We start from the raw sequence: 25,307 nt of genomic DNA on the forward strand, positions 1-25,307 counted from the left end.
GAGAGCTCAACAAGCTGTGGCAGCTAAGAAAAAGGAGCAAAGGTTATGCGTAGCGGCGAGGAGCAGTCGAGCGTCGGAGTCGCTTAGCAACCCGGGGAGGATTAAAGGTAAAACTTCCCTGACCGGGAATCGAACCCGGGCCGCGGCGGTGAGAGCGCCGAATCCTAGCCACTAGACCACCAGGGAGAAGACGTGGGGGCTGGCGGCTAGCGTCAGCAGCTTGTCTGAGAATGCCCTTGAAAAGTCAAGTCGAAAGGTGGTATATTCGAAAATAAAAATTGAGAGATTTCACAAAAAAATACAGCAAGAGAGGCGTTAAAGGGTTATCCAGGAGAAGAAAACGCGCAGCTACTTTCTTGCAAAAACAGCGTCACACCTGTTCCCAGGTGGGGTGTGGAATGGGCAATTCGGCTCCCTTCACTCCAATGGAAGTGGGATGCAAAACCACAAACAAACTGAGGACAAGAAGAGTGGTGCAGTTTCTGGAAGAAAGCGGCCATGTTTTTCTGAGCCTGGATAAGCCCTCTAAAGGGGTTATCCAGGATTAGAAAAAAAGATAACTACTTTCTTGCACAAACAGTACCACACCCGTCCCCAGGTGGGGTGTGGTATTAGAATTCAGCTCCATTCACTTCAATGGAACTCAGCTGCAAAACCACACCCAAACCGAGGGCAAGAGAGGTGCTGTTTTTTGAAGAAAGAAGCCACGCTTTTCCAAGCCTGGATAAGCACTTTATCATCCAAGAAAAAAGTCTTAAAAAGCTCAAAAAACTGGTGGCAAAGAAACACAGGAAGGTTTTTTGGAACGCACAGCGTAATGGCGAGGAACAGTCGAGCATCCGAGTGGCTTCACAATCTCAGGGGATTGAAAAAAAGAGCAAACGCGAAGCTTCCCTGACCAGGGAATCGAACCCGGGCAGCTGGAGGTGAGAGCGCCGAATCCTAGCCACTAGACCACCAGGGAGAAGTTGTGCTCATTCTCCCCACTCCATGGGTGGACTGACTGAGAATGGTGTGGAAAAGCCAAGTCGAAAGGCGGTACACTAGTAAAAAAGGATGGCGGCTTTTTAAAAATTACGGCAAGGGAGGCGTCAATGTGTAGGACAAGAGTCCGAGAGAGCTCAACAAGCTGTGGCAGCTAAGAAAAGGAGCAAAGGTTATGCGTAGCGGCGAGGAGCAGTCGGGCGTCGGAGTCGCTTAGCAACCCGGGAGGATTAAAGGTAAAACTTCCCTGACCGGGAATCGAACCCGGGCCGCGGCGGTGAGGAGCGCCGAATCCTAGCCACTAGACCACCAGGGAGAAGACGTGGGGGCTGGCGGCTAGCGTTCAGCAGCTTGTCTGAGAATGCCCTTGAAAAGTCAAGTCGAAAGGTGGTATATTCGAAAATAAAATTGAGAGATTTCACAAAAAATACAGCAAGAGAGGCGTTAAAGGGGTTATCCAGGAGAAGAAAACGCGCAGCTACTTTCTTGCAAAAACAGCGTCACACCTGTTCCCAGGTGGGGTGTGGAATGGCAATTCGGCTCCCTTCACTCCAATGGAAGTGGGATGCAAAACCACAAACAAACTGAGGACAAGAAGAGTGGTGCAGTTTCTGGAAGAAAGCGGCCATGTTTTTCTGAGCCTGGATAAGCCCTCTAAAGAGGGTTATCCAGGATTAGAAAAAAGATAACTACTTTCTTGCACAAACAGTACCACACACCCGTCCCCAGGTGGGGTGTGGTATTAGAATTCAGCTCCATTCACTTCAATGGAACTCAGCTGCAAAACCACACCCAAACCGAGGGCAAGAGAGGTGCTGTTTTTGAAGAAAGAAGCCACGCTTTCCAAGCCTGGATAAGCACTTTATCATCCAAGAAAAAGTCTTAAAAAGCTCAAAAACTGGTGGCAAAGAAACACAGGAAGGTTTTTTGGAACGCACAGCGTAATGGCGAGGAACAGTCGAGCATCCGAGTGGCTTCACAATCTCAGGGGATTGAAAAAAAGAGCAAACGCGAAGCTTCCCTGACCTGGAATCGAACCCGGGCCGCGGCGGTGAGAGCGCCGAATCCTAGCCACTAGACCACCAGGGAGAAGTTGTGCTTATTCTCCCCACTCCATGGGTGGACTGACTGAGAATGGTGTGGAAAAGCCAAGTCGAAAGGCGGTACACTAGTAAAAAAGGATGGCGGCTTTTCTAAAAATTACGGCAAGGGAGGCGTCAATGTGTAGGACAAGAGTCCGAGAGAGCTCAACAAGCTGTGGCAGCTAAGAAAAGGAGCAAAGGTTATGCGTAGCGGCGAGGAGCAGTCGAGCGTCGGAGTCGCTTAGCAACCCGGGAGGATTAAAGGTAAAACTTCCCTGACCGGGAATCGAACCCGGGCCGCGGCGGTGAGAGCGCCGAATCCTAGCCACTAGACCACCAGGGAGAAGACGTTAGGGCTGGCGGCTAGCGTCAGTAGCTTGTCTGAGAATGCCCTTGAAAAGTCAAGTCGAAAGGTGGTATATTCGAAAATAAAAATTGAGAGATTTCACAAAAAATACAGCAAGAGAGGCGTTAAAGGGGTTATCCAGGAGAAGAAAACGCGCAGCTACTTTCTTGCAAAAACAGCGTCACACCTGTTCCCAGGTGGGGTGTGGAATGGCAATTCGGCTCCCTTCACTCCAATGGAAGTGGGATGCAAAACCACAAACAAACTGAGGACAAGAAGAGTGGTGCAGTTTCTGGAAGAAAGCGGCCATGTTTTTCTGAGCCTGGATAAGCCCTCTAAAGGGGTTATCCAGGATTAGAAAAAAGATAACTACTTTCTTGCACAAACAGTACCACACCCGTCCCAGGTGGGGGTGTGGTATTAGAATTCAGCTCCATTCACTTCAATGGAACTCAGCTGCAAAAACCACACCCAAACCGAGGGCAAGAGAGGTGCTGTTTTTTGAAGAAAGAAGCCACGCTTTTCCAAGCCTGGATAAGCACTTTATCAACCAAGAAAAAGTCTTAAAAAGCTCAAAAAACTGGTGGCAAAGAAACACAGGAAGGTTTTTTGGAACGCACAGCGTAATGGCGAGGAACAGTCGAGCATCCGAGTGGCTTCACAATCTCAGGGGATTGAAAAAAAGAGCAAACGCGAGGCTTCCCTAACCGGGAATCGAACACGGGCCGCAGCGGTGAGAGCGCCGAATCCTAGCCACTAGACCACCAGGGAGAAGTTGTGCTCATTCTCCCCACTCCATGGGTGGACTGACTGAGAATGGTGTGGAAAAGCCAAGTCGAAAGGCGGTACACTAGTAAAAAAGGATGGCGGCTTTTCTAAAAATTACGGCAAGGGAGGCGTCAATGTGTAGGACAAGAGTCCGAGAGAGCTCAACAAGCTGTGGCAGCTAAGAAAAGGAGCAAAGGTTATGCGTAGCGGCGAGGAGCAGTCGAGCGTCGGAGTCGCTTAGCAACCCGGGAGGATTAAAGGTAAAACTTCCCTGACCGGGAATCGAACCCGGGCCGCGGCGGTGAGAGCGCCGAATCCTAGCCACTAGACCACCAGGGAGAAGACGTGGGGGCTGGCGGCTAGCGTCAGCAGCTTGTCTGAGAATGCCCTTGAAAAGTCAAGTCGAAAGGTGGTATATTCGAAAATAAAAATTGAGAGATTTCACAAAAAATACAGCAAGAGAGGCGTTAAAGGGGTTATCCAGGAGAAGAAAACGCGCAGCTACTTTCTTGCAAAAACAGCGTCACAACCTGTTCCCAGGTGGGGTGTGGAATGGCAATTCGGCTCCCTTCACTCCAATGGAAGTGGGGATGCAAAACCACAAACAACTGAGGACAAGAAGAGTGGTGCAGTTTCTGGAAGAAAGCGGCCATGTTTTTCTGAGCCTGGATAAGCCCTCTAAAGGGGTTATCCAGGATTAGAAAAAAGATAACTACTTTCTTGCACAAACAGTACCACACCCGTCCCCAGGTGGGGTGTGGTATTAGAATTCAGCTCCATTCACTTCAATGGAACTCAGCTGCAAAACCACACCCAAACCGAGGGCAAGAGAGGTGCTGTTTTTGAAGAAAGAAGCCACGCTTTTCCAAGCCTGGATAAGCACTTTATCATCCAAGAAAAAGTCTTAAAAAGCTCAAAAAACTGGTGGCAAAGAAACACAGGAAGGTTTTTTGGAACGCACAGCGTAATGGCGAGGAACAGTCGAGCATCCGAGTGGCTTCACAATCTCAGGGGATTGAAAAAAGAGCAAACGCGAAGCTTCCCTGACCAGGAATCGAACCCGGGCAGCTGAGGTGAGAGCGCCGAATCCTAGCCACTAGACCACCAGGGAGAAGTTGTGCTCATTCTCCCCACTCCATGGGTGGACTGACTGAGAATGGTGTGGAAAAGCCAAGTCGAAAGGCGGTACACTAGTAAAAAAGGATGGCGGCTTTTTAAAAATTACGGCAAGGGAGGCGTCAATGTGTAGGACAAGAGTCCGAGAGAGCTCAACAAGCTGTGGCAGCTAAGAAAAGGAGCAAAGGTTATGCGTAGCGGCGAGGAGCAGTCGAGCGTCGGAGTCGCTTAGCAACCCGGGAGGATTAAAGGTAAAACTTCCCTGACCGGGAATCGAACCCGGGCCGCGGCGGTGAGAGGGCCGAATCCTAGCCACTAGACCACCAGGGAGAAGACGTGGGGGCTAGCGGCTAGCGTTAGCAGCTTGTCTGAGAATGCCCTTGAAAAGTCAAGTCGAAAGGTGGTATATTCGAAAATAAAAATTTAGAGATTTCACAAAAAATACATCAAGAGAGGCGTTAAAGGGGTTATCCAGGAGAAGAAAACGCGCAGCTACTTTCTTGCAAAAACAGCGTCACACCTGTTCCCAGGTGGGGTGTGGAATGGCAATTCGGCTCCCTTCACTCCAATGGAAGTGGGATGCAAAACCACAAACAAACTGAGGACAAGAAGAGTGGTGCAGTTTCTGGAAGAAAGCGGCCATGTTTTTCTGAGCCTGGATAAGCCCTCTAAAGAGGTTATCCAGGATTAGAAAAAAGATAACTACTTTCTTGCACAAACAGTACCACACCCGTCCCCAGGTGGGGTGTGGTATTAGAATTCAGCTCCATTCACTTCAATGGAACTCAGCTGCAAAACCACACCCCAAACCGAGGGCAAGAGAGGTGCTGTTTTTTGAAGAAAGAAGCCACGCTTTTCCAAGCCTGGATAAGCACTTTATCATCTAAGAAAAAGTCTTAAAAAGCTCAAAAAACTGGTGGCAAAGAAACACAGGAAGGTTTTTTGGAACGCACAGCGTAATGGCGAGGAACAGTCGAGCATCCGAGTGGCTTCACAATCTCAAAGGATTGAAAAAAAGAGCAAACTCGAAGCTTCCCTGACCGGGAATCGAACCCGGGCCGCGGCGGTGAGAGCGACGAATCCTAGCCACTAGACCACCAGGGAGAAGTCGTGCTCATTCTCCCCAATCCATGGGTGGACTGACTGAGAATGGTGTGGAAAAGCCAAGTCGAAAGGCGGTACACTAGTAAAAAAGGATGGCGGCTTTTCTAAAAATTACGGCAAGGGAGGCGTCAATGTGTAGGACAAGAGTCCGAGAGAGCTCAACAAGCTGTGGCAGCTAAGAAAAGGAGCAAAGGTTATGCGTAGCGGCGAGGAGCAGTCGAGCGTCGGAGTCGCTTAGCAACCCGGGAGGATTAAAGGTAAAACTTCCCTGACCGGGAATCGAACCCGGGCCGCGGCGGTGAGAGCGCCGAATCCTAGCCACTAGACCACCAGGGAGAAGACGTGGGGGCTGGCGGCTAGCGTCAGCAGCTTGTCTGAGAATGCCCTTGAAAAGTCAAGTCGAAAGGTGGTATATTCGAAAATAAAAATTGAGAGATTTCACAAAAAATACATCAAGAGAGGCGTTAAAGGGGTTATCCAGGAGAAGAAAACGCGCAGCTACTTTCTTGCAAAAACAGCGTCACACCTGTTCCCAGGTGGGGTGTGGAATGGCAATTCGGCTCCCTTCACTCCAATGGAAGTGGGATGCAAAACCACAAACAAACTGAGGACAAGAAGAGTGGTGCAGTTTCTGGAAGAAAGCGGCCATGTTTTTCTGAGCCTGGATAAGCCCTCTAAAGAGGTTATCCAGGATTAGAAAAAAGATAACTACTTTCTTGCACAAACAGTACCACACCCGTCCCCAGGTGGGGTGTGGTATTAGAATTCAGCTCCATTCACTTCAATGGAACTCAGCTGCAAAACCACACCCAAACCGAGGGCAAGATAGGTGCTGTTTTTTGAAGAAAGAAGCCACGCTTTCCCAAGCCTGGATAAGCACTTTATCATCCAAGAAAAAGTCTTAAAAAGCTCAAAAAACTGGTGGCAAAGAAACACAGGAAGGTTTTTTGGAACGCACAGCGTAATGGCGAGGAACAGTCGAGCATCCGAGTGGCTTCACAATCTCAGGGGATTGAAAAAAAGAGCAAACGCGAAGCTTCCCTGACCTGGAATCGAACCCGGGCCGCGGCGGTGAGAGCGCCGAATCCTAGCCACTAGACCACCAGGGAGAAGTTGTGCTTATTCTCCCCACTCCATGGGTGGACTGACTGAGAATGGTGTGGAAAAGCCAAGTCGAAAGGCGGTACACTAGTAAAAAAGGATGGCGGCTTTTCTAAAAATTACGGCAAGGGAGGCGTCAATGTGTAGGACAAGAGTCCGAGAGAGCTCACAAGCTGTGGCAGCTAAGAAAAGGAGCAAGGTTATGCGTAGCGGCGAGGAGCAGTCGAGCGTCGGAGTCGCTTAGCAACCCGGGAGGATTAAAGGTAAAACTTCCCTGACCAGGAATCGAACCCGGGCCGCGGCGGTGAGAGCGCCGAATCCTAGCCACTAGACCACCAGGGAGAAGACGTGAGGGCTGGCGGCTAGCGTCAGTCAGCTTGTCTGAGAATGCCCTTGAAAAGTCAAGTCGAAAGGTGGTATATTCGAAAATAAAAATTGAGAGATTTCACAAAAAATACAGCAAGAGAGGCGTTAAAGGGGTTATCCAGGAGAAGAAAACGCGCAGCTACTTTCTTGCAAAAACAGCGTCACACCTGTTCCCAGGTGGGGTGTGGAATGGCAATTCGGCTCCCTTCACTCCAATGGAAGTGGGATGCAAAACCACAAACAAACTGAGGACAAGAAGAGTGGTGCAGTTTCTGGAAGAAAGCGGCCATCTTTTTTCTAATCCTGGATAACCCCTTTAGAGGGCTTATCCAGGCTCAGAAAAAAGATAACTACTTTCTTGCACAAACAGTACCACACCCGTCCCCAGGTGGGGTGTGGTATTAGAATTCAGCTCCATTCACTTCAATGGAACTCAGCTGCAAAACCACACCCAAACCGAGGGCAAGAGAGGTGCTGTTTTTTGAAGAAAGAAGCCACGCTTTTCCAAGCCTGGATAAGCACTTTATCACCAAGAAAAAGTCTTAAAAAGCTCAAAAAACTGGTGGCAAAGAAACACAGGAAGGTTTTTTGGAACGCACAGCGTAATGGCGAGGAACAGTCGAGCATCCGAGTGGCTTCACAATCTCAGGGGATTGAAAAAAAGAGCAAACGCGAGGCTTCCCTAACCGGGAATCGAACACGGGCCGCAGCGGTGAGAGCGCCGAATCCTAGCCACTAGACCACCAGGGAGAAGTTGTGCTCATTCTCCCCACTCCATGGGTGGACTGACTGAGAATGGTGTGGAAAAGCCAAGTCGAAAGGCGGTACACTAGTAAAAAAGGATGGCGGCTTTTCTAAAAATTACGGCAAGGGAGGCGTCAATGTGTAGGACAAGAGTCCGAGAGAGCTCAACAAGCTGTGGCAGCTAAGAAAAGGAGCAAATGTTATGCGTAGCGGCGAGGAGCAGTCGAGCGTCGGAGTCGCTTAGCAACCCGGGAGGATTAAAGGTAAAACTTCCCTGACCGGGAATCGAACGCGGGCCGCGGCAGTGAGAGCGCCGAATCCTAGCCACTAGACCACCAGGGAGAAGACGTGGGGGCTGGCGGCTAGCGTCAGCAGCTTGTCTGAGAATGCCCTTGAAAAGTCAAGTCGAAAGGTGGTATATTCGAAAATAAAAATTGAGAGATTTCACAAAAAATACAGCAAGAGAGGCGTTAAAGGGGTTATCCAGGAGAAGAAAACGCGCAGCTACTTTCTTGCAAAAAACAGCGTCACACCTGTTCCCAGGTGGGGTGTGGAATGGCAATTCGGCTCCCTTCACTCCAATGGAAGTGGGATGCAAAACCACAAACAAACTGAGGACAAGAAGAGTGGTGCAGTTTCTGGAAGAAAGCGGCCATGTTTTTCTGAGCCTGGATAAGCCCTCTAAAGGGGTTATCCAGGGATTAGAAAAAAGATAACTACTTTCTTGCACAAACAGTACCACACCCGTCCCCAGGTGGGGTGTGGTATTAGAATTCAGCTCCATTCACTTCAATGGAACTCAGCTGCAAAACCACACCCAAACCGAGGGCAAGAGAGGTGCTGTTTTTTGAAGAAAGAAGCCACGCTTTTCCAAGCCTGGATAAGCACTTTATCAACCAAGAAAAAGTCTTAAAAAGCTCAAAAAACTGGTGGCAAAGAAACACAGGAAGGTTTTTTTGGAACGCACAGCGTAATGGCGAGGAACAGTCGAGCATCCGAGTGGCTTCACAATCTCAGGGGATTGAAAAAAAGAGCAAACGCGAGGCTTCCCTAACCGGGAATCGAACACGGGCCGCAGGCGGTGAGAGCGCCGAATCCTAGCCACTAGACCACCAGGGAGAAGTTGTGCTCATTCTCCCCACTCCATGGGTGGACTGACTGAGAATGGTGTGGAAAAGCCAAGTCGAAAGGCGGTACACTAGTAAAAAAAGGATGGCGGCTTTTCTAAAAATTACGGCAAGGGAGGCGTCAATGTGTAGGACAAGAGTCCGAGAGAGCTCAACAAGCTGTGGCAGCTAAGAAAAGGAGCAAAGGTTATGCGTAGCGGCGAGGAGCAGTCGAGCGTCGGAGTCGCTTAGCAACCCGGGAGGATTAAAGGTAAAAACTTCCCTGACCGGGAATCGAACGCGGGCCGCGGCAGGTGAGAGCGCCGAATCCTAGCCACTAGACCACCAGGGAGAAGACGTGGGGGCTGGCGGCTAGCGTCAGTCAGCTTGTCTGAGAATGCCTTGAAAAGTCAAGTCGAAAGGTGGTATATTCGAAAATAAAAAATTGAGAGATTTCACAAAAAATACAGCAAGAGAGGCGTTAAAGGGGTTATCCAGGAGAAGAAAACGCGCAGCTACTTTCTTGCAAAAAACAGCGTCACACCTGTTCCCAGGTGGGGTGTGGAATGGCAATTCGGCTCCCTTCACTCCAATGGAAGTGGGATGCAAAACAAACTGAGGACAAGAAGAGTGGTGCAGTTTCTGGAAGAAAGCGGCCATGTTTTTCTGAGCCTGGATAAGCCCTCTAAAGGGGTTATCCAGGATTAGAAAAAAGATAACTACTTTCTTGCACAAACAGTACCACACCCGTCCCCAGGTGGGGTGTGGTATTAGAATTCAGCTCCATTCACTTCAATGGAACTCAGCTGCAAAACCACACCCAAACCGAGGGCAAGAGAGGTGCTGTTTTTTGAAGAAAGAAGCCACGCTTTTCAAGCCTGGATAAGCACTTTATCATCCAAGAAAAAGTCTTAAAAGCTCAAAAAACTGGTGGCAAAGAAACACAGGAAGGTTTTTTGGAACGCACAGCGTAATGGCGAGGAACAGTCGAGCATCCGAGTGGCTTCACAATCTCAGGGGATTGAAAAAAAGAGCAAACGCGAAGCTTCCCTGACCGGGAATCGAACCCGGGCCGCGGCGGTGAGAGCGCCGAATCCTAGCCACTAGACCACCAGGGAGAAGTTGTGCTCATTCTCCCCACTCCATGGGTGGACTGACTGAGAATGGTGTGGAAAAGCCAAGTCGAAAGGCGGTACACTAGTAAAAAAGGATGGCGGCTTTTCTAAAATTACGGCAAGGGAGGCGTCAATGTGTAGGACAAGAGTCCGAGAGAGCTCAACAAGCTGTGGCAGCTAAGAAAAGGAGCAAAGGTTATGCGTAGCGGCGAGGAGCAGTCGAGCGTCGGAGTCGCTTAGCAACCCGGGAGGATTAAAGGTAAAACTTCCCTGACCGGGAATCGAACCCGGGCCGCGGCGGTGAGAGCGCCGAATCCTAGACACTAGACCACCAGGGAGAAGACGTGGGGGTCTGGCGGCTAGCGTCAGCAGCTTGTCTGAGAATGCCCTTGAAAAGTCAAGTCGAAAGGTGGTATATTCGAAAATAAAAATTGAGAGATTTCACAAAAAAATACAGCAAGAGAGGCGTTAAAGGGGTTATCCAGGAGAAGAAAACGCGCAGCTACTTTCTTGCAAAAACAGCGTCACACCTGTTCCCAGGTGGGGTGTGGAATGGCAATTCGGCTCCCTTCACTCCAATGGAAGTGGGATGCAAAACCACAAACAAACTGAGGACAAGAAGAGTGGTGCAGTTTCTGGAAGAAAGCGGCCATGTTTTTCTGAGCCTGGATAAGCCCTCTAAAGGGGTTATCCAGGAATAGAAAAAAGATAACTACTTTCTTGCACAAACAGTACCACACCCGTCCCCAGGTGGGGTGTGGTATTAGAATTCAGCTCCATTCACTTCAATGGAACTCAGCTGCAAAACCACACCCAAACCGAGGGCAAGAGAGGTGCTGTTTTTTGAAGAAAGAAGTCACGCTTTTCAAGCCTGGATAAGCACTTTATCATCCAAGAAAAAGTCTTAAAAGCTCAAAAAAACTGGTGGCAAAGAAACACAGGAGGGTTTTTTGGAACGCACAGCGTAATGGCGAGGAACAGTCGAGCATCGAGATGGCTTCACAATCTCAGGGGATTGAAAAAAAGAGCAAACGCGAAGCTTCCCTGACCGGGAATCGAACCCGGGCCGCGGCGGTGAGAGTGCCTAATCCTAGCCACTAGACCACCAGGGAGAAGTTGTGCTCATTCTCCCCACTCCATGGGTGGACTAACTGAGAATGGTGTGGAAAAGCCAAGTCGAAAGGCGGTACACTAGTAAAAAAGGATGGCGGCTTTTCTAAAAATTACGGCAAGGGAGGCGTCAATGTGTAGGACAAGAGTCCGAGAGAGCTCAACAAGCTGTGGCAGCTAAGAAAAGGAGCAAAGGTTATGCGTAGCGGCGAGGAGCAGTCGAGCGTCGGAGTCGCTTAGCAACCCGGGAGGAATAAAGGTAAAACTTCCCTGACCGGGAATCGAACCCAGCCGCGGCGGTGAGAGCGCCGAAACCTAGCCACTAGACCACCAGGGAGAAGACATGGGGGCTGGCGGCTAGCGTCAGCAGCTTGTCTGAGAATGCCCTTGAAAAGTCAAGTCGAAAGGTGGTATATTTGAAAATAAAAATTGAGAGATTTCACAAAAAAATACAGCAAGAGAGGCGTTAAAGGGGTTATCCAGGAGAAGAAAACGCGCAGCTACTTTCTTGCAAAAACAGCGTCACACCTGTTCCCAGGTGGCGTGTGGAATGGCAATTCGGCTCCCTTCACTCCAATGGAAAGTGGGATGCAAAACCACAAACAAACTGAGGACAAGAAGAGTAGTGCAGTTTCTGGAAGAAAGCGGCCATGTTTTTCTGAGCCTGGATAAGCCCTCTAAAGAGGTTATCCAGGATTAGAAAAAAGATAACTACTTTCTTGCACAAACAGTACCACACCCGTCCCCAGGTGGGGTGTGGTATTAGCATTCAGCTCCATTCACTTCAATGGAACTCAGCTGCAAAACCACACCCAAACCGAGGGCAAGAGAGGTGCTGTTTTTTGAAGAAAGAAGCCACGCTTTTCCAAGCCTGGATAAGCACTTTATCATCCAAGAAAAAGTCTTAAAAAGCTCAAAAAACTGGTGGCAAAGAAACACAGGAAGGTTTTTTGGAATGCACAGCGTAATGGCGAGGAACAGTCGAGCATCCGAGTGGCTTCACAATCTCAGGGGATTGAAAAAAAGAGCAAACGCGAAGCTTCCCTGACTGGGAATCGAACCCGGGCCGCGGCGGTGAGAGCGCCGAATCCTAGCCACTAGACCACCAGGGAGAAGTTGTGCTCATTCTCCCCACTCCATGGGTGGACCTGACTGAGAATGGTGTGGAAAAGCCAAGTCGAAAGGCGGTACACTAGTAAAAAAGGATGGCGGCTTTTCTAAAAATTACGGCAAGGGAGGCGTCAATGTGTAGGACAAGAGTCCGAGAGAGCTCAACAAGCTGTGGCAGCTAAGAAAAGGAGCAAAGGTTATGCGTAGCGGCGAGGAGCAGTCGAGCGTCAGAGTCGCTTAGCAACCCGGGAGGATTAAAGGTAATACTTGCCTGACCGGGAATCGAACCCGGGCCGCGGCGGTGAGAGCGCCGAATCCTAGCCACTAGACCACCAGGGAGAAGACGTGGGGGCTGGCGGCTAGCGTCAGCAGCTTGTCTGAGAATGCCCTTGAAAAGTCAAGTCGAAAGGTGGTATATTCGAAAATAAAAATTGAGAGATTTCACAAAAAATACAGCAAGAGAGGCGTTAAAGGGGTTATCCAGGAGAAGAAAACGCGCAGCTACTTTCTTGCAAAAACAGCGTCACACCTGTTCCCAGGTGGGGTGTGGAATGGCAATTCGGCTCCCTTCACTCCAATGGAAGTGGGATGCAAAACCACAAACAAACTGAGGACAAGAAGAGTGGTGCAGTTTCTGGAAGAAAGCGGCCATGTTTTTCTGAGCCTGGATAAGCCCTCTAAAGGGGTTATCCAGGATTAGAAAAAAGATAACTACTTTCTTGCACAAACAGTACCACACCCGTCCCAGGTGGGGTGTGGTATTAGAATTTAGCTCCATTCACTTCAATTGAAACTCAGCTGCAAAACCACAACCCAACCGAGGGCAAGAGAGGTGCTGTTTTTTGAAGAAAGAAGCCACGCTTTCCAAGCCTGGATAAGCACTTTATCATCCAAGAAAAAGTCTTAAAAAGCTCAAAAAACTGGTGGCAAAGAAACACAGGAAGGTTTTTTGGAATGCACAGCGTAATGGCGAGGAACAGTCGAGCATCCGAGTGGCTTCACAATCTCAGGGGATTGAAAAGAAGAGCAAACGCGAAGCTTCCTGACCGGGAATCGAACCCGGGCCGCGGCGGTGAGAGCGCCGAATCCTAGCCACTAGACCACCAGGGAGAAGTTGTGCTCATTCTCCCCACTCCATGGGTGGACTGACTGAGAATGGTGTGGAAAAGCCAAGTCGAAAGGCGGTACACTAGTAAAAAAGGATGGCGGCTTTTCTAAAAATTACGGCAAGGGAGGCGTCAATGTGTAGGACAAGAGTTCGAGAGAGCTCAACAAGCTGTGGCAGCTAAGAAAAGGAGCAAAGGTTATGCGTAGCGGCGAGGAGCAGTCGAGCGTCAGAGTCGCTTAGCAACCCGGGAGGATTAAAGGTAAAACTTGCCTGACCGGGAATCGAACCCAGGCCGCGGCAGTGAGAGCGCCGAATCCTAGCCACTAGACCACCAGGGAGAAGACGTGGGAGCTGGCGGCTAGCGTCAGCAGCTTGTCTGAGAATGCCCTTGAAAAGTCAAGTCGAAAGGTGGTATATTCGAAAATAAAAATTTAGAGATTTCACAAAAAATACAGCAAGAGAGCGTTAAAGGGGTTATCCAGGAGAAGAAAACGCGCAGCTACTTTCTTGCAAAAACAGCGTAACACCTGTTCCCAGGTGGGGTGTGGAATGGCTATTCGGCTCCCTTCACCTCCAATGGAAGTGGGATGCAAAACCACAAACAAACTGAGGACAAGAAGAGTGGTGCAGTTTCTGGAAGAAAGCGGCCATGTTTTTCTGAGCCTGGATAAGCCTCTAAAGGGGTTATCCAGGATTAGAAAAAAGATAACTACTTTCTTGCACAAACAGTACCACACCCGTCCCCAGGTGGGGTGTGGTATTAGAATTCAGCTCCATTCACTTCAATGGAACTCAGCTGCAAAACCACACCCAAACCGAGGGCAAGAGAGGTGCTGTTTTTTGAAGAAAGAAGCCACGCTTTTCCAAGCCTGGATAAGCACTGTTATCATCCAAGAAAAGTCTTAAAAAAGCTCCAAAAAACTGGTGGCAAAGAAACACAGGAAGGTTTTTTGGAATGCACAGCGTAATGGCGAGGAACAGTCGAGCATCTGAGTGGCTTCACAATCTCAGGGGATTGAAAAAAAAGAGCAAACACGAAGCTTCCCTGACCGGGAATCGAACCCGGGCCGCGGCGGTGAGAGCGCCGAATCCTAGCCACTAGACCACCAGGGAGAAGTTGTGCTCATTCTCCCCACTCCATGGGTGGACTGACTGAGAATGGTGTGGAAAAGCCAAGTCGAAAGGCGGTACACTAGTAAAAAAGGATGGCGGCTTTTCTAAAAATTACGGCAAGGGAGGCGTCAATGTGTAGGACAAGAGTCCGAGAGAGCTCAACAAGCTGTGGCAGCTAAGAAAAGGAGCAAAGGTTATGCGTAGCGGCGAGGAGCAGTCGAGCGTCGGAGTCGCTTAGCAAACCCGGGAGGATTAAAGGTAAAACTTCCCTGACCGGGAATCGAACCCGGGCCGCGGCGGTGAGAGTGCCGAATCCTAGCCACTAGACCACCAGGGAGAAGACGTGGGGGCTGGCGGCTAGCGTCAAGCAGCTTGTCTGAGAATGCCCTTGAAAAGTCAAGTCGAAAAGGTGGTATATTCGAAAATAAAAATTGAGAGATTTCACAAAAAATACAGCAAGAGAGGCGTTAAAGGGGTTATCCAGGAGAAGAAAACGCGCAGCTACTTTCTTGCAAAAACAGCGTCACACCTGTTCCCAGGTGGGGTGTGGAATGGCAAGTCGGCTCCCTTCACTCCAATGGAAAGTGGGATGCAAAACCACAAACAAACTGAGGACAAGAGAGTGGTGGCAGTTTTCTGGAAGAAAGCGGCCATGTTTTTCTGGAGCCTGGATAAGCCCTCTAAAGGGGTTATCCAGGATTAGAAAAAGGATAACTACTTTCTTGCACAAACAGTACCACACCCGTCCCCAGGTGGGGTGTGGTATTAGAATTCAGCTCCATTCACTTCAATGGGAACTCAGCTGCAAAACCACACCCAAACCGAGGGCAAGAGAGGTGCTGTTTTTTGAAGAAAGAAGCCACGCTTTTCCAAGCCTGGATAAGCACTTTATCATCCAAGAAAAAGTCTTAAAAAGCTCAAAAAACTGGTGGCAAAGAAACACAGGAAGGTTTTTTGGAACGCACAGCGTAATGGCGAGGAACAGTCGAGCATCCGAGTGGCTTCACAATCTCAGGGGATTGAAAAAAAAGAGCAAACGCGAAGCTTCCCTGACCGGGAATTGAACCCGGGCCGCGGCGGTGAGAGCGCCGAATCCTAGCCACTAGACCACCAGGGAGAAGTTGTGCTCATTCTCCCCACTCCATAGGTGGACTGACTGAGAATGGTGTGGAAAAGCCAAGTCGAAAGGCGGTACACTAGTAAAAAAGGATGGCGGCTTTCTAAAATTACGGCAAGGGAGGCGTCAATGTGTAGGACAAGAGTCCGGAGAGAGCTCAACAAGCTGTGGCAGCTAAGAAAAGGAGCAAAGGTTATGCGTAGCGGCGAGGAGCAGTCGAGCGTCAGAGTCGCTTAGCAACCCGGGAGGATTAAAGGTAAAACTTGCCTGACCGGGAATTGAACCCGGGCCGCGGCGGTGAGAGCGCCGAATCCTAGCCACTAGACCACCAGGGAGAAAGACGTGGGAGCTGGCGGCTAGCGTCAACAGCTTGTCTGAGAATGCCCTTGAAAAGTCAAGTCGAAAGGTGGTATATTCGAAAATAAAAATTTAGAGATTTCACAAAAATACAGCAAGAGAGGCGTTAAAGGGGTTATCCAGGAGAAGAAAACGCGCAGCTACTTTCTTGCAAAAACAGCGTCACACCTGTTCCCAGGTGGGGTGTGGAATGGCAATTCGGCTCCCTTCACTCCAATGGAAGTGGGATGCAAAACCACAAACAACTGAGGACAAGAAGAGTGGTGGCAGTTTCTGGAAGAAAGCGGCCATGTTTTTCTGAGCCTGGATAAGCCCTCTAAAGGGGTTATCCAGGATTAGAAAAAAAGATAACTACTTTCTTGCACAAACAGTACCACACCCGTCCCCAGGTGGGGGTGTGGTATTTGAATTCAGCTCCATTCACTTCAATGGAACTCAGCTGCAAAACCACACCCAAAACCGAGGGCAAGAGAGGTGCTGTTTTTTGAAGAAAGAAGCCACGCTTTTCCAAGCCTGGATAAGCACTTTATCATCCAAGAAAAAGTCTTAAAAAGCGCAAAAAACTGGTGGCAAAGAAAACACAGGAAGGTTTTTTGGAATGCACAGCGTAATGCGAGAAACAGTCGCGCATACCGAGTGGCTTCACAATCTCAGGGGATTGAAAAAAAGAGCTTGCCTGACCGGGAATCGAACCCGGGCCGCGGCGGGCGGTGAGAGCGCCGAATCCTAGCCACTAGACCACCAGGGAGAAGTTGTGCTCATTCTCCCCACTCCATGGGTGGGACTGACTGAGAATGGTGTGGAAAAGCCAAGTCGAAAGGCGGTACACTAGTAAAAAAGGATGGCGGCTTTTCTAAAAATTACGGCAAGGGAGGGCGTCAATGTGTAGGACAAGAGTCCGAGAGAGCTCAACAAGCTGTGGCAGCTAAGAAAAGGGAGCAAAGGTATGCGTAGCGGCGAGGAGCAGTCGAGCGTCGGAGTCGCTTAGCAACCCGGGAGGATTAAAGGTAAAACTCCCCTGACCGGGAATCGAACCCGGGCCGCGGCGGTGAGAGTGCCGAATCCTAGCCACTAGACCACCAGGGAGAAGACGTGGGGGCTGGCGGCTAGCGTCAGCAGCTTGTCTGAGAATGCCCTTGAAAAGTCAAGTCGAAGAAAGTGGTATAATTCGAAAATAAAAATTGAGAGATTTCACAAAAAAATACAGCAAGAGAGGCGTTAAAGGGGTTTATCCAGGAGAAGAAAACGCGCAGCTACTTTCTTGCAAAAACAGCGTCACACCTGTTCCCAGGTGGGGTGTGGAATGGCAATTCGGCTCCCTCCACTCCAATGGAAGTGGGATGCAAAACCACAAACAAAACTGAGGACAAGAAGAGTGGTGCAGTTTCTGGAAGAAAGCGGCCATGTTTTTCTGAGCCTGGATAAGCCCTCTAAAGGGGTTATCCAGGATTAGAAAAAAGATAACTACTTTCTTGCACAAAGAGTACCACACCCGTCCCAGGTGGGGTGTGGTATTAGAATTCAGCTCCATTCACTTCAATGGAACTCAGCTGCAAAACCACACCCAAACCGAGGGCAAGAGAGGTGCTGTTTTTTGAAGAAAGAAGCCACGCTTTTCCAAGCCTGGATAAGCACTTTATCATCCAAGAAAAAGTCTTAAAAAGCTCAAAAAACTGGTGGCAAAGAAACACAGGAAGGTTTTTGGAATGCACAGCGTAATGGCGAGGAACAGTCGAGCATCCGAGTGGCTTCACAATCTCAGGGGATTGAAAAAAAAGAGCAAACGCGAAGCTTCCTGACCGGGAATCAAACCCGGGCCGCGGGGGTGAGAGCGCCGAATCCTAGCCACTAGACCACCAGGGAGAAATTGTGCTCACTCTCCCCACTCCATGGGTGGACTGACTGAGAATGGTGTGGAAAAGCCAAGTCGAAAGGCGGTACACTAGTAAAAAAGGATGGCGGCTTTTCTAAAAAATTACGGCAAGGGAGGCGTCAATGTGTAGGACAGAGTCCGAGAGAGCTCAAACAAGCTGTGGCAGCTAAGAAAAGGAGCAAAGGTTATGCGTAGCGGCGAGGAGCAGTCGAGCGTCGGAGTCGCTTAGCAACCCGGGAGGATTAAAGGTAAAACTTCCCTGACCGGGAATCGAACCCGGGCCGCGGCGGTGAGAGCGCCGTATCGTAGCCACTAGACCACCAGGTGAGAAGACGTGGGGGGCTGGCGGCTAGCGTCAGCAGCTTGTCTGAGAATGCCCTTGAAAAGTCAAGTCGAAAGGTGGTATATTCGAAAATAAAAATTGAGAGATTTCACAAAAAATACAGCAAGAGAGGCGTTAAAGGGGTTATCCAGGAGAAGAAAACGCGCAGCTACTTTCTTGCAAAAACAGCGTCACACCTGATTCCCAGGTGGGGTGTGGAATGGCAATTCGGCTCCCTTCACTCCAATGGGAAGTGGGATGCAAAACCACAAACAAACTGAGGACAAGAAGAGTGGTGCAGTTTCTGGAAGAAAGCGGCCATGTTTTTCTGAGCCTGGATAAGCCCTCTAAAGGGGTTATCCAGGATTAGAAAAAAGATAACTACTTTCTTGCACAAACAGTACCACAACCCGTCCCCAGGTGGGGTGTGGTATTAGAATTCAGCTCCATTCACTTCAATGGAACTCAGCTGCAAAACCACACCCAAACCGAGGGCAAGAGAGGTGCTGTTTTTTGAAGAAAGAAGCCACGCTTTTCCAAGCCTGGATAAGCACTTTATCATCCAAGAAAAAGTCTTAAAAAGCTCAAAAAAACTGGTGGCAAAGAAACACAGGAAGGTTTTTTGGAACGCAACAGCGTAATGGCGAGGAACAGTCGAGCATCCGAGTGGCTTCACAATCTCAGGGGATTGAAAAAAAGAGCAAACGCGAAGCTTCCCTGACCGGGAATTGAACCCGGGCCGCGGCGGTGAGAGCGCCGAATCCTAGCCACTAGACCACCAGGGAGAAGTTGTGCTCATTCTCCCCACTCCATGGGTGGACTGACTGAGAATGGTGTGGAAAAGCCAAGTCGAAAGGCGGTACACTAGTAAAAAAGGATGGCGGCTTTTCTAAAAATTACGGCAAGGGAGGCGTCAATGTGTAGGACAAGAGTCCGAGAGGAGCTCAACAAGCTGTGGCAGCTAAGAAAAGGAGCAAAGGTTATGCGTAGCGGCGAGGAGCAGTCGAGCGTCGGAGTTGCTTAGCAACCCGGGAGGATTAAAGGTAAAACTTCCCTGACCGGGAAATCGAACCCGGGCCGCGGCGGTGAGAGCGCCGAATCCTAGCCACTAGACCACCAGGTAGAAGACGTGGCGGCTGGTGGCTGGCGGCTAGCGTCAGCAGCTTGTCTGAGAATGCCCTTGAAAAGTCAAGTCGAAAGGTGGTATATTCGAAAATAAAAATTGAGAGATTTCACAAAAATACAGCAAGAGAGGCGTTAAAGGGGTTATCCAGGAGAAGAAAACGCGCAGCTACTTTCTTGCAAAAACAGCGTCACACCTGTTCCCAGGTGGGGTGTGGAATGGCAAGTTCGGCTCCCTTCACTCCAATGGAAGTGGGATGCAAAAACCACAAACAAACTGAGGACAAGAAGAGTGGTGCAGTTTCTGGAAGAAAGCGGCCATGTTTTCTGAGCCTGGATAAGCCCTCTAAAGGGGTTATCCAGGATTAGAAAAAAAGATAACTACTTTCTTGCACAAACAGTACCACACCCGTCCCAGGTGGGTATGGTATTAGAATTCAGCTCCATTCACTTCAATGGAACTCAGCTGCAAAACCACACCCAAACCGAGGGCAAGAGAGGTGCTGTTTTTTGAAGAAAGAAGCCACGCTTTTCCAAGCCTGGATAAGCACTTTATCATCCAAGAAAAAGTCTTAAAAAGCTCAAAAAACTGGTGGCAAAGAAACACAGGAAGGTTTTTTGGAACGCACAGCGTAATGGCGAGGGAACAGTCGAGCATCCGAGTGGCTTCACAATCTCAGGGGATTGAAAAAAGAGCAAACGCGAAGCTTCCCTGACCGGGAATCGAACCCGGGCCGCGGCGGTGAGAGCGCCGAATCCTAGCCACTAGACCCACCAGGGAGAAGTTGTGCTCATTCTCCCCACTCCATGGGTGACTGACTGAGAATGGTGTGGAAAAGCCAAGGTCGAAAGGCGGTACACTAGTAAAAAAGGATGGCGGCTTTTCTAAAAATTACGGCAAGGGAGGCGTCAATGTGTAGGACAAGAGTCCGAGAGAGCTCAACAAGCTGTGGCAGCTAAGAAAAGGAGCAAAGGTTATGCGTAGCGGCGAGGAGCAGTCGAGCGTCGGAGTCGCTTAGCAACCCGGGAGGATTAAAGGTAAAACTTCCCTGACCGGGGAATCGAAGCCGGGCCGCGGCGGTGAGAGCGCCGAATCCCGAGCCACTTAGACCACCAGGGAGAAGACGTGGGGGCTGGCGGCTGGCGGCTGGCGGCTAGCGTCAGCAGCTTGTCTGAGAATGCCCTTGAAAAGTCAAGTCGAAAGGTGGTATATTCGAAAATAAAATTGAGAGATTTCACAAAAAATACAGCAAGAGAGGCGTTAAAGGGGTTATCCAGGAGAAGAAAACGCGCAGCTACTTTCTTGCAAAAACAGCGTCACAACCTGTTCCCAGGTGGGGTGTGGAATGGCAATTCGGCTCCCTTCACTCCAATGGAAGTGGGATGCAAAACCACAAACAAACTGAGGACAAGAAGAGTGGTGCAGTTCTGGAAGAAAGCGGCTATCTTTTTTCTAATCCTGGATAACCCCTTTAGAGGGCTTATCCAGGATTAGAAAAAAGATAACTACTTTCTTGCACAAACAGTACCACACCCGTCCCCAGGTGGGGTGTGGTATTAGAATTCAGCTCCATTCACTTCAATGGAACTCAGCTGCAAAACCACACCCAAACCGAGGGCAAGAGAGGTGCTGTTTTTGAAGAAAGAAGCCACGCTTTTCCAAGCCTGGATAAGCACTTTATCATCCAAGAAAAAGTCTTAAAAAGCTCAAAAAACTGGTGGCAAAGAAACACAGGAAGGTTTTTTGGAACGCACAGCGTAATGGCGAGGAACAGTCGAGCATCCGAGTGGCTTCACAATCTCAGGGGATTGAAAAAAAAGAGCAAACTCAAAGCTTCCTGACCGGGAATCGAACCCAGGCCGCGGCGGTGAGAGCGCCGAATCCTAGCCACTAGACCACCAGGGAGAAGTTGTACTCATACTTCCCACTCTATGGGTGGACTGACTGAGAATGGTGTGGAAAAGCCAAGTCGAAAGGCGGTACACTAGTAAAAAAGGATGGCGGCTTTTCTAAAAATTACGGCAAGGGAGGCGTCAATGTGTAGGACAAGAGTCCGAGAGAGCTCAACAAGCTGTGGCAGCTAAGAAAAGGAGCAAAAGGTTATGCGTAGCGGCGAGGAGCAGTCGAGCGTCGGAGTCGCTTAGCAACCCGGGAGGATTAAAGGTAAAACTTCCCTGACCGGGAATCGAACCCGGGCCGCGGCGGTGAGAGCGCCGAATCCTAGCCACTAGACCACCAGGGAGAAGTTGTGCTCATTCTCCCCACTCCATGGGTGGACTGACTGAGAATGGTGTGGAAAAGCCAAGTCGAAAGGCGGTACACTAGTAAAAAAGGATGGCGGCTTTTCTAAAAATTACGGCAAGGGAGGCGTCAATGTGTAGGACAAGAGTCCGAGAGAGCTCAACAAGCTGTGGCAGCTAAGAAAAGGAGCAAAGGTTATGCGTAGCGGCGAGGAGCAGTCGAGCGTCGGAGTTGCTTAGCAACCCCGGAGGATTAAAGGTAAAACTTCCCTGACCGGGAATCGAACCCGGGCCGCGGCGGTGAGAGCGCCGATTCCTAGCCACTAGACCACCAGGGAGAAGACGTGGGGGCTGGCGGCTAGCGTCAGCAGCTTGTCTGAGAATGCCCTTGATAAAGTCAAGTCGAAAGGTGGTATATTCGAAAATAAAAATTGAGAGATTTTCAGGATGTGAATTGAAAATCCGACCAGGTGACCATGGTCCATATTAGGACATAGTCAGAAATACGAGTCAAGAATCATTTCTACACAAGTGTGACACCTGACTCTTATACACTCAGCATTGACAACTAACTTCTGACAACTGACTATTGACTACTCACAACTGACTTTTGACTCCCGACAACTGACTTTTGACAAACTGACGTTTGACTACTGACTTGAGACATCTTATCTCTGAAATGTCAGCAGTAAAGTATTACAAGTCCCTATTTTGTTGGAGTTTTCATTTTAATTGCTAGGCAGCAGCACAGGGTGTCGGTTGTGACATTTTTCTACCTCCAGCCCAGGGGCGTAGCTAGGGGTTCAGCCTAGGGGGGGCGAGCAAGTCTGAGTGGGGCCCCCAACCGATTATGTTACCCAAAAGGGAACCTCACTTGACAACAATGCTTTCTAAATAATAAAGGGTATATTCTGCTCCATTACTCAGAGTGAATTAAGATTAAGAGCAGTGTTAGAGGCTTCTACATTTACATATATAGACACATAAAATGAAACAGTAACTTACATGGGGTGTCTTCTCATCGGAGTCGCTCACTATCCCAATGTCATGGATGTATGGGCAGTATAACAGGTTCACCTTAGATCTGTAGTTAAAACTGTAAAAAAAAAAACAAAAAAAACATTATTTTCCCTATACACTGACCCATAAACCGTACAGGTATATACCAATGGTACAAAGGCACTGCACACCATATAAGTGACTACAGTGTAGATAAATACAGTGACTTACAAGGGGTGTCTTCTCATCGGTGTCGCTCACTATCCCAATGTCATGGATGTATGGGCAGTATAACAGGTTGAACCTGAGATCTGTAGTTAAAACCGTAAAAAAAGTTAAATCCATTATGCAAAGACTATTATTTTCCCTATACACTGACCCATATACCATAGAGGTAGATAATTTGCATTCTGCCTAAGACAGGTGCATCACTCACAGGGAGGTACCGCAGGCTCAATCACTAGCTAACTCGGGCAGCCACTACAATAGAGCTCAGGCTGCTGCACCCTGCTCTCTGTGATCCGAATCACAGCTTTCTGATTTAAACATACTTGTCCCTTATCCTGTAAGAGACTGGGGGGGTCGGACCTCTGCCCCATTCCCCCAGGATCTCCAGATCAGCCCCCAGCTCCTCTATGAAGCTGCCAGAGAGAACTGGGCCAAGTAGGGTTAAATCAGAAAAACCCCTGGGATGAGAAAACTCAGTGGACAGTGCACTATATATGACTGGAGGCCACTTCAGCTTGGTTGTGAGTCCAGCTCCCCTGTTTCCACATGTCCCACACTGTTTTCCACATGTCCAGCCCCCCCTGTTTCCACATGTCCAGCTCCCCTGCGTCCACATGTCCAGCTCCCCCCCCCCGTTTCCACATGTCCAGCTCCCCCCCCCGTGTCCACATGTCCAGCTCCCCCCCCCGTGTCACATGTCCAGCTCCCCCCCCCCTGTTTCCACATGTCCAGCTCCTCCTGTGTCCACATGTCCAGCTCCCCTGTGTCCACATGTCCAGCTCCCCCCCCCCTTTGTCCACATGTCCAGCTCCCCCTGTTTTCCACATGTCCAGCTCCCCTGTGTCCACATGTCCAAGCTCCCCCTGTTTTCCACATGTCCAGCTCCCCCTGTTTTCCACATGTCCAGCTCCCCCCCCCTGTGTTCCACATGTCCAGCCCCCCCCCCTGTGTCCATCCACATGTCCAGCTCCCCCCCCCCGTGTCCATCCACATGTCCAGCTCCCCCCCCCCTGTGTCCATCCACATGTCCCAGCTCCCCCCCCCTGTGTCCATCCACATGTCCAGCTCCCCCCCCCCCCTGTGTCCATCCACATGTCCAGCTCCCCCCCCCCTGTGTCCATCCACATGTCCAGCTCCCCCCCCCCTGTGCCCATCCACATGTCCAGCTCCCCCCCCCCTGTGTCCATCCACATGTCCAGCTCCCCCCCCCCTGTGTCCATCCACATGTCCAGCTCCCCCCCCTGTGTCCATCCACATGTCCAGCTCCCCCCCCCTGTGTCCATCCACATGTCCAGCTCCCCCCCCCTGTGTCCATCCACAATGTCCAGCTCCCCCCCCCCCTGTGTCCATCCACATGTCCAGCTCCCCCCCCCTGTGTCCATCCACATGTCCAGCTCCCCCCCCCTGTGTCCATCCACATGTCCAGCTCCCCCCACCTGTGTCCATCCACATGTCCAGATGTCCAGCTTCCCCCGCTTACCAGCTGGGTTGTCTGTGTGCTGCTGCTGCTGCTGCAGTCCGGCACTGACCTTGTGCGCAGCGCGCGGGAGACGGAACAGCACGGCGCCAGAGATGATTGGCAGGTGGGCGGGCCAGGGCGGCGCACGCACCAGCAGCGGTGCGCTGAGGCCGTACGCCCCAGATTAAGATGGCGGCGGCCGGGGGAGCTGCGGCAGCATGCCGGGCGGCGTGCGGCGTAAAAAAATCAATAAGCGATCTGGGTGGGCCCCTGCCAGAGTGGGCCCGGGGGCGGCCGCCCCCCTGCCCCCCATCAAATTTCGCTACTGCTCCAGCCCCACACATCCCATCCCTGGCAGCGTGATCCCGGCAAGCTGCAAGACAGAGCAGTGGTATCAGTATGCACTGAGCTCTAGTATGCAATCAACCAGCGCCCCATGCGCTCCCGTCTCTCACGACATAAATAACGTCCCTGCCCAGACACTTATTCTTCATGCAGAGAAGCTTCAGGGCTCCACACATTCAGTCAGCAATTTTAGTGCTTCTGTTCCAGGTCACCAATAGGTCGGCTATTTGAAAAACTGAGAAAAATACAATGTTTCAAAACTTCTGACAAGTCAGAGATCAGATATCACTTCATTTTGTTACCTGAATACTGAAAGTGAAAGTGGAAACTCAAACTGAATAGGGACTTGTAATACATAACTGTTGACAAATTTAGAGATATTACACATCATGTGATAGGGACTTCAACAGGAGAGAAGTATACAAATGGATGGCTTCCAAAGGCGCCTGTACCCTTCAGGATCCAAGAGAAGCTGCGTCCAACAGAAAGTGCACAGCAACTCTTTTATTGGTTAAATGGACAACATGTTTTCTAGGTTATTGGTGCCCTCTTCATTACCAATAAAAGAGTTGCTGACAACTTTCTATTGGACTCAGCTTTCTTGGATCCTGAAGGGTATGAGCACCTTTGGAAGCCATCCATTTGTCTACTTCCATCCTCTTGATCTACTTACCGGACCCAGGAGGGCGTTCCGAAGGGTGGTGGCAGCTCCCCATCTACTTTCACGCTGTATTTTGAGTTGTGTCAAACAACACACGACTGATCCAGGTGACCAATACGAAGCTGTTTTGATTCTTAATAAGTTTTTAAAGGATCTAATCGGACATGTGAGCACCCCTGCTTTATTTATTTTATTTTTTTATATGAATAGGGACAATAAATATCTATAGTACAAGCGATTTTAAGAAACTCTGTAATAGGTTTTATTTACCAAAAGAGTTTCCTTCTGTACTGAAAAAGCTGTTTTCCTA

The 25,307-nt window shown here is 49.9% G+C and overlaps 14 non-coding genes across 14 annotated transcripts; all 14 read right to left on the reverse strand.

The window, feature by feature from the left end:
* Window positions 1–114: 114 nt before the first annotated feature.
* On the reverse strand, window positions 115–186 carry TRNAE-CUC (transfer RNA glutamic acid (anticodon CUC)). Its single transcript has one exon. It is a non-coding gene; the product is annotated as a tRNA-Glu (tRNA).
* A 2,151-nt stretch (window positions 187–2,337) lies between these two features.
* Window positions 2,338–2,409, reverse strand: TRNAE-CUC (transfer RNA glutamic acid (anticodon CUC)). Its single transcript has one exon. It is a non-coding gene; the product is annotated as a tRNA-Glu (tRNA).
* A 1,038-nt stretch (window positions 2,410–3,447) lies between these two features.
* TRNAE-CUC (transfer RNA glutamic acid (anticodon CUC)) lies at window positions 3,448–3,519 on the reverse strand. The gene has a single exon. It is a non-coding gene; the product is annotated as a tRNA-Glu (tRNA).
* Window positions 3,520–5,664: 2,145 nt separating this feature from the next.
* TRNAE-CUC (transfer RNA glutamic acid (anticodon CUC)) lies at window positions 5,665–5,736 on the reverse strand. The gene has a single exon. It is a non-coding gene; the product is annotated as a tRNA-Glu (tRNA).
* A 1,035-nt stretch (window positions 5,737–6,771) lies between these two features.
* Window positions 6,772–6,843, reverse strand: TRNAE-CUC (transfer RNA glutamic acid (anticodon CUC)). The gene has a single exon. It is a non-coding gene; the product is annotated as a tRNA-Glu (tRNA).
* A 2,920-nt stretch (window positions 6,844–9,763) lies between these two features.
* Window positions 9,764–9,835, reverse strand: TRNAE-CUC (transfer RNA glutamic acid (anticodon CUC)). Its single transcript has one exon. It is a non-coding gene; the product is annotated as a tRNA-Glu (tRNA).
* A 3,255-nt stretch (window positions 9,836–13,090) lies between these two features.
* On the reverse strand, window positions 13,091–13,162 carry TRNAE-CUC (transfer RNA glutamic acid (anticodon CUC)). The gene has a single exon. It is a non-coding gene; the product is annotated as a tRNA-Glu (tRNA).
* A 1,039-nt stretch (window positions 13,163–14,201) lies between these two features.
* On the reverse strand, window positions 14,202–14,273 carry TRNAE-CUC (transfer RNA glutamic acid (anticodon CUC)). The gene has a single exon. It is a non-coding gene; the product is annotated as a tRNA-Glu (tRNA).
* A 265-nt stretch (window positions 14,274–14,538) lies between these two features.
* TRNAE-CUC (transfer RNA glutamic acid (anticodon CUC)) lies at window positions 14,539–14,610 on the reverse strand. Its single transcript has one exon. It is a non-coding gene; the product is annotated as a tRNA-Glu (tRNA).
* A 708-nt stretch (window positions 14,611–15,318) lies between these two features.
* Window positions 15,319–15,390, reverse strand: TRNAE-CUC (transfer RNA glutamic acid (anticodon CUC)). Its single transcript has one exon. It is a non-coding gene; the product is annotated as a tRNA-Glu (tRNA).
* A 3,265-nt stretch (window positions 15,391–18,655) lies between these two features.
* Window positions 18,656–18,727, reverse strand: TRNAE-CUC (transfer RNA glutamic acid (anticodon CUC)). The gene has a single exon. It is a non-coding gene; the product is annotated as a tRNA-Glu (tRNA).
* Window positions 18,728–19,772: 1,045 nt separating this feature from the next.
* On the reverse strand, window positions 19,773–19,845 carry TRNAE-CUC (transfer RNA glutamic acid (anticodon CUC)). The gene has a single exon. It is a non-coding gene; the product is annotated as a tRNA-Glu (tRNA).
* A 1,390-nt stretch (window positions 19,846–21,235) lies between these two features.
* On the reverse strand, window positions 21,236–21,307 carry TRNAE-CUC (transfer RNA glutamic acid (anticodon CUC)). The gene has a single exon. It is a non-coding gene; the product is annotated as a tRNA-Glu (tRNA).
* A 264-nt stretch (window positions 21,308–21,571) lies between these two features.
* Window positions 21,572–21,643, reverse strand: TRNAE-CUC (transfer RNA glutamic acid (anticodon CUC)). Its single transcript has one exon. It is a non-coding gene; the product is annotated as a tRNA-Glu (tRNA).
* Between the last annotated feature and the right edge of the window lie 3,664 nt (window positions 21,644–25,307).

Source organism: Dendropsophus ebraccatus, unplaced genomic scaffold (genome assembly GCF_027789765.1).
Source record: "Dendropsophus ebraccatus isolate aDenEbr1 unplaced genomic scaffold, aDenEbr1.pat pat_scaffold_875_ctg1, whole genome shotgun sequence".
Classification (NCBI taxonomy): domain Eukaryota; kingdom Metazoa; phylum Chordata; class Amphibia; order Anura; family Hylidae; genus Dendropsophus; species Dendropsophus ebraccatus.